Source organism: Muntiacus reevesi, chromosome 1 (genome assembly GCF_963930625.1).
Source record: "Muntiacus reevesi chromosome 1, mMunRee1.1, whole genome shotgun sequence".
NCBI classification, from domain to species: Eukaryota; Metazoa; Chordata; class Mammalia; order Artiodactyla; family Cervidae; genus Muntiacus; species Muntiacus reevesi.
Genome location: NC_089249.1, coordinates 191,804,244 through 191,817,451, shown reverse-complemented (window position 1 = coordinate 191,817,451; position 13,208 = coordinate 191,804,244).

Below are 13,208 nucleotides of genomic sequence, written 5' to 3'. Positions count from 1 at the left end.
CCCACCACCTGTCTCTCCAGGTTCTCTCTGGATATCGTTCCCCAAATTTCTGCCCCAGCTCACTGTAGTCTCTGGATTTGGGGCATGCTGTCCCATCTGTCTAAATGCCCCTCTGGTATTACTCACACTTCATGTCTCCATACCTCCCTCCCCCCACCCCGTTTCCCCAACTTCCCTGATTAGATTAAATCCCCACCTTGTAAATCACCCGCAGTCACAGTGGCTTGTGGGCTATTCCTTACTGCTTGGCTCCTTTGTGTGTGTGTGGCGGGGGTGGGGGGATGTGCACTCAGCCGTGTCTGACTCTTTTGCAACCCCATGGGTTGTAGCCCACCAGTGTCCGCTGTCCATGGAATTTTCCAGACAAGAATACTGGAGTGGGTTGGCATTTCCTCCTCAAGGATATCTTCCCAACCTTTGGGTCACTCTAAAGCTCCCTCGCTTACATCCTCATACCTGGCACAGTACCTGTCATGCAGCGGCCCCAGGAAACACCTGGTCAGCTTGATCTGACTCATTGCCCTTTCTCCTCCCGCCCCAGGGCTGGCTTCCTTGTTACTGGATACAGGTGTATCTGTTTCCTAGGGCTGCTGTTAACAGAACATCACAAGCCAAGTGGCTTCAATGGCAGAAATGAACTGTCTCAGAGTTCTGGAGGATGAAAGTCCATGATAAACGTGTTGTCAGGGTTGGCTTCATTTGATGGCTTTAGGGCAGAGTTTGATCCATTCCTCTCTGCTAGATCATGGTGCTTTGCTGGAAATCTTGTTTTTAAATTTATTTATCTGGGTATTTATTTTTGGCTACGCTGGGTCTTCGCTGCTGCCTGGGCTTTTCTCTAGCTGTGGCGAGCGGGGGCACCTCTCTAGTTGTAGTGCGCGGGCTTCTCCTCATTGCAGTGGCTTCTCTTGTTGCAGAGCACGGGCTCTACTTGCAGGCTTCAGTAGTTGCAGCATGTGGGCTCGGTAGTTGTAGCACATGGGCTTCGTTGCCCCATGGCACGTGGAATATTCCCGGACCAGGGATGGAGCCTGTGTCTCCTGCATTAATAGGTGGATTCTTAACCCCTTGACCACCAGGGAAGTCCCTGCTGGTAGTTTCTGGCATTGTTTGTCTTACAGACACATCACCCTGATCTCTGCCTTCATCTTCACGTGCCTTCTCCCTGTGCGTGTCTATCTGTGTCCAAGTTTCCCCCTTTTATAAGGACACAGTCATATTGGATTAGAGAGATTATGACCTCATTTTAACTTGATCATCTGGAAAGATCATATTCCAAATAAGGTTCCACGCACAGGCACTGGGCGGTGAGGACTTTAATATCTTTTTTGGGGCGAGGACACAATTTAACCCATAAACACGAGGCTTCTGCCCTCAGGCACCCACTCTTGAAACCTCAATCATCTTTGCCTCCACTCTCACATAATTCAGGAAATATGGGTAGAGGGACTTAATAAAATAAACCCTTAAGCTGAGGGCTGGAGACTCCATAGCCAGTCCTAGTAGGTGTCTTTTTTCTTTTTTTTTTTTTACCTTATCCCATGATATTTGGGATCTTAGTTCCCTGACCAGGGATGGAACTCATTCGCCCTGCAGTGGAAGCATGGAGTCGTAACCACTGGGCCAACACGGAAGTCCCTGGAAGGCATCTGAATCCTGTTTTCAAGATCTGCAAGTGAAGAAGAGCAAATGTGCCTTTGGAATTTCTATTTCTCAGGCTGCATCACCAGGGGGAATGAGAATGAATAGATTTTATTACTTATTTGTTTATTGCAAATAATGACAGGAAAATATTCCCTTGGCTTTGCCCTTCCCTGCCATCCTCTTCTACTTTTCTGAAGTCCCTCAAGGTCTCCCCCAGGTGGATGGCAGTGAGGTGCCTCACCCACACTTCCAGATTAGTGGGCTCACTGCCACCTCTTGTCACTGCTAGTTTTGCTACACAAGTACAAGGTTTCTCATCTCAGTCCCATTGGCAGTGTTGCAAAATAGGTAGGTATTGCCATTACCCAGTGTTTTCCCTAGCCCCTTGATTCATTTTTTTATTGACTTATAGTTGATTTACAATGTTGTGTTGGTTTCAGATGTACATCACAGTGATTCAGTTATATAATTCTTTTTTACATTTTTTCTCTCATAGGTGATTACAAATATAATATCGGTTACTATATTGACTATAGTTCCCTATGCTATACAGTAGGTCCTTGTTGGTTATCTATTTTATATATGTGTTCATGCTCAGTAGCTCAGTCATGTCCAATTCTTTGCTACCCCATGGACTGTAGCCCGCCAGGCTCCTCTGCCCGTGGGGATTCTCCAGGCAAGAATACTGGAGTGGGTTGCCATTTACTCCTTCCAGGGATCTGCCTGACCCAGGAATCAAACTCGAGTCACTTACATCTCTCACATTTGCAGGCAGATTCTTTACCACTGTGCCACCTAGGAAGTCTATTTTATATGTAGTAATGTGTATATGTTAATCCCAACCTCCTATTTTACCCCTCCCCTCTTTCTTCTTAGATAACCATAGCTTGTTTTCTTTTTTTGTAATTTATTTTATTATTGGAGTATAGTTGCTTGACAAGGTCGTGTTAGTTTCTGATGTACGACGTTGTGAAACCACCGTATGTATACATGTATCCCCTCCTTCTTGAGCCTTGCTCCCACCCCTCCCATCCCACCCCTTAGGTCATCACAGGGCACGAAGCCAAGCTTGCTGTGCTAAATAGCGGCTTCCCACTGACTGCCTGGCTTTATACATGGCAGTGTGTTTATGTCAGTGCTACTCTCCGTAAGTTCGTTTTCTTTGTCTGTGAGTCTCTTCCTGTTTGGTAAATAAGCTAATTTGCATCCTTCTGCTTAGATTCCACATATAAGAGCGATCATTTATTTGTCTTTCTCTGGCTTACTTCACTTAGTATGGCAATCTCTAAGTCCATTCATGTTGCTGCAAATGCCATTATCCAGTTTGAGATGCTCAGAGTGTGAGGTTGTTGTCCAAGGCTGCTTACTTCTGATGTGGTAAAGTCCTGATGTGAACCCAGTGTGTCTGACTCCAGGGCTTGTGCCCCTAACCCTGCCTCAATAAGTCACGACCCCTAGTTGATGGGAGAGAAAGCAGGTTCAGAGGAACAAAGGGCACGGGTTGGTTAGAGGTGGATCCGAACCTACAGCCATAGGGACTATTATATTTTCCTTACTTAAGGAATGAAAACTTATGCACAAAAATATACATAGACCAAGACACTGTTTTCCAACACCTTATTTTGAAAAACTTCAAATATACAGCAAAGTTGAAAGAATGTTGCTTTGAACTCCCATATACCTACCACCTGGATTCTACTTTCACATTGCCATACTTGCTTTATCACACATCTGTCTACCTGTCCATCTATCCATCCATCTATCTATCCATCATCAATCTGTCCATTCACTCATTCCTTCATCCCTCTATGCATCTTATCTAACCATCTTAATTTTGATACATTCCAAAGAAGTTGAATTATCAGTACCACCACCCCCTCCAAGTAGTTCATCATGTGGAGTATTAACTAGAGCTCGGTATTTATGTGTAGATTTTTATTTTTTGAGATCTAATTTACATTTAGTGAAATGCATAGACCTCAGGTGTAATTTGCTAACTTTGAACAAATGCATACATTGGTATAATGTGCATTTCTATTGAGCTATAAAATATCACCAGCCTCATCCCAGAGATACAGCACATTATCCTCCCTTTTATTCTTCTTATGGAAGTATAATTTATGCTCAGTAAAATCCACAAATCCTAAGTGTATCACTCAGTGAATTTTTATGTGGACTCAAAGCTTTAACCACTGGGCTGGACTTGGAGTTACTTTTCTGGCCCGATTTTGTCTTCGGGCCAGATTCTTTGATATTACTATAAATCAGTTAGGTTCTCCATGAGGAGTGATTTTACCCCCCAGGGCTTCCCTGGCGGCTCAACTGGTAAAGAATACGCCTGCAATATGGGAGACCTGGGTTCGATCCCTGGGTTGGGAAGATGCCCTGGAGAAGGGAAAGGCTACCCACTCCAGTATTCTGGCCTGGAGAGTTCCATGGACTCTATAGTCCATGGGGTCGCAAGAAGTCAGACACGACGGAGCGACTTTTACTCTCACCTTGCCTCTAGAGGACAGTTGGTGATATCTGGAGTCATTTTCATTGTCACTACTGGGGAGGGGCTGCTGACATTTGTAGGTAAGGGTCGAGGATGCTGCTAAACACCCTACAAACCTATAAACACCCCACAGGACAGCCCCCCTGCCACAGCCAAGGATTATCTGATGCGAAACATCAGTGGGCTTCCCAGGTGGACCTAGTGGTAAAGAAACTGCCTGCCAATGCAGGAGACGTAAGAGACTTGGGTTTGATCCCTGGGTTGGGAAGATCCCTTGGAGGAGGTTACCCCCTCCAGTAGTCTTGCCTGGAGAAGCCCAAGTACAGAGGAGCCTGGTGGGCTACAGTCCATGGGGTAGCAAAGAGTGGGGTAGAAGCAAGGTTTGATGCTGTAAAGAGCAATATTGCATAGGAACCTGGAATGTTAGGTCCATGAATCAAGGCAAATTGGAAGTGGTCAAACAGGAGATGGCAAGAGTGAATGTTGACATTCTAGGAATCAGCGAACTAAAATGGACTGGAATGGGTGGATTTAACTCAGATGACCATTATATCTACTACTGTGGGCAGGAATCCCTTAGAAGAAATGGAGTAGCCCTCAGAGTCAACAAAAGAGTCCGAAATGCAGTACTTGGATGCAATCTCAAAAACGACAGAATGATCTCTGTTCGTTTCCAAGGTAAACCACTCAATATCACAGTAATCCAAGTCTATGCCCCTACCAATAAAGCTGAAGAAGCTAAAGTTGAACGGTTCTATGAAGACCTACAAGATCTTTTAGAACTAACACCCTAAAAAGATGTCCTTTTCATTATAGGGGACTGGAATGCAAAAGTAGGAAGTCAAGAAACACCTGGAGTAACACGCAAATTTGGCCTCAGAGTACAGCATGAAGCAGGGTAAAGGCTAATAGAGTTCAGCCAAGAGAACGCACTGGTCATAGCAAACACCCTCTTCCAACAACACAAGAGAAGACTCTACACATCGACATCACCAGATGGTCAACACCAAAATCAGATTGATTATATTCTTTGCAGCCAAAGATGGAGAAGCTCAAAAGTCAGCAAAAACAAGACCGGGAGCTGACTGTGGCTCAGATCATGAACTCCTTATTGCCAAATTCAAACTGAAATTGAAGAAAGTGGAGAAAACCACTAGACCATTCAGGTATGACCTAAATCAAATCCCTTATGACTATACAGTGGAAGTGAGAAATAGATTCAAGGGACTACATCTGATAGACAAAGTGCCTGATGAACTACGGATGGAGGTTCGTAACATTGTACAGGAAACAGGAATCAAGACCATCCCCAAGAAAAAGAAATGCAAAAAGGCAAAATGGTTGTCTGAGGAGGCCTTACAAACAGCTGTGAAAAGAAGGGAAGCAAAAAGCAAAGGAGAAAAGGAAAGATATACCCATCTGAATGCAGAGTTCCAAAGAATAGCCAGGAGAGATAAGAAAGCCTTCCTCAGCGATCAATGCAAAGAAATAGAGGAAAACAATAGAATGGGAAAGACTAGAAATCTCTTCAAGAAAATTAGAGATACCAAGGGAACATTTCATGCAGAGATGGGCTCAAAAAGGACAGAAATGGTAGGGACCTACCAGAAGCAAAAGATATTAGGAAGAGGTGGCAAGAATACACAGAAGAACTGTACAAAAAAGATCTTCACGACCCAGATAATCATGATGGTGTGATCACTCACCTAGAGCCAGACATCCTGGAATGTGAAGTCAAGTGGGCCTTAGGAAGCATCACTATGAACAAAGCTAGTGGAGGTGATGGAATTCCAGTTGAGCTATTTCAAATCCTGAAAGATGATGCTGTGAAAGTGCTGCACTCAATATGCCAGGAAATTTGGAAAACTCAGCAATGGCCACAGGACTGGAAAAGGTCAGTTTTCATTCCAATCCCTAAGAAAGGCAATCCCAAAGAATGCTCAAACTACCGCACAGTTGCACTCATCACACTAAAGTAATGCTTAAAATTCTCCAAGCCAGGCTTCAGCAATATGTGAACCATGGACTTCCAGATGTTCAAGCTGGTTTTAGAAAAGGCGCAGAAACCAGAGGTCAAATTGCCAACATCCCCTGGATCATCGAAAAAGCAAGAGAGTTCCAGAAAAACATCTATTTCTGCTTTATTGACTATGCCAAAGCCTTTGACTGTGTGGATCACAATAAACTGCAGAAAATTCTGAAAGAGATGGGAATACCAGACCACCTGACCTGTCCCTTGAGAAACCTGTATGCAGGTCAGGAAGCAACAGCTAGAACTGGACATGGAACAACAGACTGGTTCCAAACAGGAAAAAGAGTACGTCAAGGCTGTATATTGTCACCCTGCTTATTTAACTTATACACAGAATACATCAAGAGAAACTCTGGGCTGGAGGAAGCACAAGCTGGAATCAAGATTGCCAGGAGAAATATCAATAACCTCAGATATGCAGATGACACCACCCTTATGGCAGAAAGTGAAGAAGAACTACAGAGCCTCTTGATGAAAGTGAAAGAAGAAAGTGAAAGAAGAATTTGGCTTAAAGCTCAACATTCAGAAAATTAAGATCATGGCATCCGGTCCCATCACTTCATGGGAAATAGATGGGGAAACAGTGGAAACAGTGGCTGACTTTATTTTTCTGGGCTTCAAAATCACTGCAGATGGTGATTGCAGTCATGAAATTAAAAGACGCTTACTCCCTGGAAGGGAAGTTATGACCAACCTAGACAGCATATTGAAAAGCAGAGACATTACTTTGCCAACAAAGGTCTGTCTAGTCAAGGCTATGGTTTTTCCAGTGGTCATGTATGGATGTGAGAGTGGGACTATAAAGAAAGCTGAGCGCCAAAGAATTGATGCTTTTGAACTGTTGTGTTGGAGAAGACTCTTGAGAGTCCCTTGGACTGCAAGGAGATCCAACCAGTCCATCCTAAAGGAGATTAGTCCTGGGTGTTCACTGGAAGTACTGATACTGAAGCTGAAACTCCAATATTTTGGCCACCTGATTCAAAGAACTGACTCGTTGGAAAAGACCCTGATGCTGGGAAAGATTGAGGGCAGGAGGAGAAGGGGACGACAGAGGATGAGACAGTTGGATGACATCACCAGCTCGATGGACATGGGTTTGGGTGGACTCCGGGAGTCGGTGATGGACAGGGAGGCCTGGCGTGCTGCGGTTCATGGGGTCACAAAGCGTCAGACAGGACTGAGCGACTGAACCGAAATGAACTGAAGCAATGAAGCAGGCACGTGGGTGGTGGCCCAGTGGCTGACTCCGCCCTTCCACTGCAGGGCGCACCTATTCGATCTCTGGTTGGGGAACTAAGATCCCTTATGCCAAAAAATAATAATAATAATAATAAATGTCTTTAAAGGTGGGGGGAGGGGAATGAAGCCCCAGAGAGGTACAGAGAACACAGAGGAGGTGCAGTGAGTCTGTTTCATTCATCTCTTTATTTGGGTCTATGGCTTGGTGCCTGGTGATGGGTACGTAAATGAATGAATCAGTCAGCAAATTCCTTTATTTTATTTTTGTTTTTTTGCACACCTTCCGTGTGTCGGGTACCCTTTGTGGTATTCACTGATCTTGGGACTGTCAGAGATGCAAACACAGATGTGTGCTCATGGGGTCAAGCTCTTTCACGGAGGAATCTCTGATAACCGGAGAGGAGCTAAACAAGGAGGGGAGGCGGAGGCGGGGGAGAGGTGGGAGGAGCCCTTCATGAATCACAAGACCTACAAACAAAGCCTTTGAAAGAATGCATCAGGTGAAAGCTGGGAGGGGAGTCCTGGCGGAGGGAACAGTCAGGGCAGAGGCTTGAAGGGGAGAGATCAGGCCAAACGTTGGGGTAGTGAGTGGGTGGGTGCTCTGAGCGTGACTAAAGCACTGATTCATGGGGAAACAGTGCTCAAGCGGATGCAGAGGGGCGGAGGGAGGTGAATGGGGTGGCGGGTGTGGGAGACTGGCCCCAGATCAGGAGCAGCCTTAAGAGCTAGGCTGGAGAGTTTGGATTTGAGGGCAATGAGAAGGCACTGAAGAATTCAGACCAGGGGCGGGGCATGGGTCATTTTGCATTTTTGGAAAGTCATTCTGTCGGCTGGGTGGAGGGGAACAGGGTGAGTGGAGCTGGAGGAAGAGCATGAGTAAAGAGGCCAAGTTTCAAAAAGTCAGAGATGACGAAGGCTTGAACTCAGGTGGGGATGGGGGCGGAGAGGCAAGAATGAGGTAGAAGGGACGGGTGATTCCCTGGCAGTCCAGTGATTAAGACTCTGCGCTTCCACTGCGAGGAGTGCAGGTTCGATCCCTCGCTGAAGAACTGAACTAAGAGCCCTTGCATGCTGTGGCAGCACGGTCAAAAAAATTAAAAAATAATAATAGCAAAAAAAAGAATAACATAGAATATTCTGAGAATGGAAGGGAAGGGTGGTCCAGAACTGGGTTCCATGTGGGGCATCCCTTGAAGACTGATTTCTAGGCTACTAGCTCCTCATACAGTAAATAGAACAGGGTTTCCTTCTTAAGTCCACTGAGGAAATCCTAGGACTTGACTTTATTATTCAACAAATATTTGAGGGCTAATTTTGTCCTATCCGGGGCTTAGGGGGGTGGATACAGCCATATCTAAGGTAGACTCAGCCCCGCCCACCAGGAGCAAATAGAGACAATAGACAAGCAAATAGAGACAATAGACAAGAAAATTGGAGTGGAGGTGATGTGATAGTTCTTCAGCCTGTCCCACTCTTTGCGACCCCATGGACCCTGCCAGGCTCCTCTGTCCATGGGATACTCCAGGCAAGCATACCAGAATGGGTAGTCATTTCCTCCTCCAGGGGATCTTCCGGACCCAGGGATCAAAGCCAGGTCTCCTGCATTGCAGACAGATTCTTTACCATCTGAGCCATCAGGGAACCCCTGGAATGGGGCAGGGAGATAAAAGAGGAGGATGAGGTGGCAAGTGATGGGTAAGGCAGGACAGTTGGGAGTTGTGGGGTGGCTAGCAGACCTCTCTGAGGAGGTGGTATCAGTGGAGGCTAAAGGGATGAGCAGATGCCAGTTATGTAGAGTCAGGCAGATGAAACAGCATGTGCAAAGGCCCTGAGGTTGCACGACTTTCATATGTGCAACTCCCAGCAAGGAAACCAGTGTGGTAGATGTGTGTGTGCGGGGGGGGGGGGGGGGGGGGGGGAAGAGGTGGAGAGAAGAGGGGGCAGAAAAAGACTAAGAGATGGTTGAAGTCAGACCTGAGGGCTGTGGAGGTCTTGATGAGGAATTGAGACTTCTCCAAGTGTGGTACATGGAGGACATTGAAGAGTTTGAACAGAGGTGCCGTAGAGAATGATTTGGAGTGGAGCAGGAAGGCAAGCAGGGAGTCGATGAGCAACGTGTCATTGTTGTTCAGGTGAAAAACTGTGGGTTGGCCAAAAAGCTAGTTCTGGTTTTTCCACTGGAAATATCAGAATGAACTTTTTGGCCAACCCAATATTTTTCAGACAGACTTTGGTTCAATATTGCCTTCTGCCAATTGCATATAAAATATTTTAAATGTTATGTGATATCACTTATATGGGGAATCTAAAAAAATAATGATACAAATGAACTTATTTGCTAAGCAGAAACAGACTCAGATTTCAAAAACAAACTTACCAGAGGGGAAAAGTGGGGAGGGAATAAATTAGAAATTTGGGATTAATGTATACAGGCTACTGTACATAAAATAGATAATCTACAAGACCCTACTGCATATAACAGAACACTGTATTCTATAATAATCATATAAAAGAATCTGAAAAAGAATAGGTATATGTATAACTGAATCACTTTGCTGTACGCTTGAAATTAACACAACATTGTAAATCAATTATTCGTGTGAGCTAAATTCCTTCAGTCCTGTCCAAATCTTTGCAACACTATGGACTGTAGCCCACCAGGCTCCTCTGACCACGGGATTTTCCAGGCAAGAATACTGGAGTGGATTGCCATGCCCTCCTCCAGGGGATCTTCCCAACCCAGGGATCGAACCCGGGTCTCTTATATTTCTTGCATTGGCAGGCAGGTTCTTTACCACCAGTGCCACCTGGGAAGCCCAGACCAACTGTACTCCAATAGAAAATAAAAATTAAATTAAATTTTAAAATTAAAAAAACATTTTAAAAAGTCTTTATTGAATTTGTTACAACATTATTTGTTTTTTTCTTAATATTTTGGGTTTTTTTGCCTCGAAGCATGTGGGATCTTAGCTCCCCCACCAGGTATCGAACCCACACCCCCTGAATAAGAAGGCTAAGTGTCAACCACCGAACCACCAGGGAAGTCCCTAAAAAAACCTTTTTGTTGAGGTATAACAGCTACCCTGAAAAGTGCACAGTGCCCTGGTCATAAGCGCATGACTCAATGAATTTTTACTTATGTGTAAGCTTCGCCCTGCACAAGGTATAGAACATTCCTCTCTGCAAAGACATAGTTTCTCACTCTGTTTACTGCACTGACATTTGGAGTGGGACGTTTCTTTGTTGGGAGGGGCTCTCTTGCACGTTGCAGGTGGTTAACCCTGACCCCAGCCACCACCCACTGGCTGTCAGCAGCACCCACACATCACCTCTCACTTGCTCTGTTCCTTCGATGTTTGCACCTCTTGACTACGTTCACCCATTTCCTTCACACCCCATTCCCCATCTCTGGCAACTACCAATCTATTCTCTATTTTTTGTTTTGCTTTGTTTTGTTTCAGTTTTTTGTTGCCATTGTTGTTGTTTTTGACCACACCACACAGCATGTGGAACTTCCCTGACCAGGGATTGAACCCATGCCCCCTGCAGTGGAAGGGCAGAGTCTTAACCACTGGATCACAAGGGAAGTCCTGTTCTCTGTATTACTGAATATGGTTTGCTTAGATTTCATGTGAGATCATACAGTGCTTGTCTTTCTCTGCCTGATGTTTCATTTAACATGATACCCTTCAGGTGCATCCATGGTATCACAAATGACAAGATTTCTCCTGTTTATGACTGAGTGATACTCCACTGTGTGTGTGTGATGCTTTTTTTAATCCATTCATCCATTGATGGACACTTAAGTTGTTTCCATGTCTTGGCTATTGTGAATAATGGTGCAAGGAAAGTGGAGGTGTAGATATTTCTCTGATAGTGATTTTGTTTCCTTTTGATAAATACCCAAAAGTGAGATTCCTGGATTCTATGGTAGTTCTATTTTAAATATTTTAAATTAAGTATTTTTAATATTTTAATATTTTTAATATTTTAGATTAAATATTTTAATGAACCAATTTACATTCTCACCGATAGTGCATGAGGATTCCCTTTTCTCCCTGTTCACACTAGCATTTTTTATCTCTTTTCTTTTTTATAACAGTTTATATATACATATATATGTGTGTGTATGCATGTATGTATATATTATATATATGATTATCTTAAGGTGCTAAACTCTTTATTTTTTATCAAAGTATAATCATTTTACAATATCATGTTAGCTTCAGTTACACAGAACAATGATTCATATATATATGTATATATATATATATATATATTCTTTTTCAGATTATTTTCCCTTATGAAAGTCACTCTGTCATGTCTGACTCTTTGTGACCCCATGGACTGTAGCCTACCAGGCTCCTCTGTCCATGGGATTTTCCAGGCAAGAATAGTGGAGTGGGTTGCCATTTCCTTCTCCAGGGGATCTTCCCCAGGGGATCTTCCCCATCCAGGGATCGAATCCAGGTCTCCTGCCTCAGAGGCAGATTCTTTACAGTCTGAGCTATCAGGGAAGCTATTTTTCCCTTGTAGGTTCCCTTATAGGTTATTACAAAATGCTGAGTATAGTTCCCAGTGCTAAACAGTAGATCTTTGTTAGTTTTCTGTGTTATATATAGTAGTGTGTATATGTTAATACCAACCTCCTAATTTATCCCCCTCTTTCTTTCCATTCTGATAGCCATAAGCTTGTTTTCTGTGAGTCTCTTTGTTTTATATGTAAGTTCATTTGTAATTTTTTTAGATTCCACATAAAAAGGATATCACACAATATTTGTCTTTGCCTAGCTTACTTCATTTAGTGTGACTCTCTCTAGGTCTGTCCATGTTGCTGCAAATGGCGCTATTTCAGTCTTTGTTATGGCTCAGTAGTATTCCATTGCACTCATGGACCACATGCTCTCTATCCATCCCTCTGTTGGTTGATGTTTAGGCTGCTTCCATGCCTTGGCTATTGTGAACAGCGCTGCTATGAACTATCTCTTGTCTTTTCAATAACAGCCATCATAAGAGGTTGAGGTGGCATCTCCTCATGGTTTTGATTTGCATTTTTCTGATGATTAGCGATGTTCAGCACCTTTTCTTGTGCCTGTTGACCATCTGTATGTCTTCTTTGAGAATGCATCTTACTTTGGACAGCCAAGAGTGTCCCCCAGACAGTGGCAAACGTCCCCTGGGGGGCATAGTTGCCCTCGATTGAGAACTGCTGCTCTAGAAGCTTCCTTCATGCTGCTTTTCCAAACAGCGTCTCCATCCTCAGAACATCACTGACTTCTATCCCCATCCGTTAGTCTTGCATGTTCTTAAACACATTATGAATGGAAACGCAAACTGTGTCTTGGGTGAGTTACAGAACTTTTAAAGCATTTCTTTCTTTATTTGGCTGTGTTGAGTCTAGTTGCAGCACACAGGATCCTTGTTGCATCAGGTGAGACCTTCTGTTGTGATGCACCAGTTCTAGTTGTGGCACATGGACTCCAGAGTACCTGGGCTCCACAGGTGCAGTGTGAGCCCACAGAGGGGCAGGCAGACCTCTGAGAGAAGGGCGTCCAGAGAGCTGCCCTCATCTTTCCCTGCTCCCAAGTGGCCCTGCTGACGTAGTTACACATCGTCAGGGGCGGAGAGGGGAACATGGATCCCACTCCATTCTCGACATGGGTGCAGGAATCGCTAACTTAGGGGAGACAGTTTAGTGATCCATCAACTGCTGAGTGGATAAAGGTGCGGTACATATACACAATGGAATACTGCTCACCCATAAAAAGGATGAAATAATGCAGTTTACAGTAATAT